The following is a 508-nucleotide window of genomic DNA, read 5'->3' as shown; positions in this document are numbered from 1 at the left end:
TCACAACCCCTCCCCCCTCCCCACCCGCACTGCAAGGGTTGATCAAACGATGCCTCACAAAGGCCCTAATAGCATAAGCGATATTATCACCTAATGATGTCATGTGATGTAATTATCGCTTTTCTACCTGTGGGGCCATAAAGGTTGGCACCGAGTTGGATAAATTTACACAATGGATCCTTATGGGTCTGGACATCATGCTGAATAGACTTCGGTTTTTCATAATGGTGGTCGTCATTGCTATTGTTGTTTCCTCTGTCGATGTCACTTCCTTTATCTTTAGCTGCAGCATTATTATGGTAATTATCGGTATTTATTTAAAATCATAATTACCCCTGTTGTTATTATTATCGTTATCAGCAATTATCGTAATTATATGTATTTATTTAAAGTCATAATTACTCCTGTTGTTTTTACTGTCGTTGTTATTCTCATCATCACTCACTAAAACTTTTATAAAATAAAGTTTCACGTAAATGCTTGAAATAATCATATCGTGTCCATGCAA

This window comes from Penaeus monodon, chromosome 30 (genome assembly GCF_015228065.2).
Source record: "Penaeus monodon isolate SGIC_2016 chromosome 30, NSTDA_Pmon_1, whole genome shotgun sequence".
NCBI classification, from domain to species: domain Eukaryota; kingdom Metazoa; phylum Arthropoda; class Malacostraca; order Decapoda; family Penaeidae; genus Penaeus; species Penaeus monodon.
Note: the sequence above shows the minus strand (reverse complement) of the source record.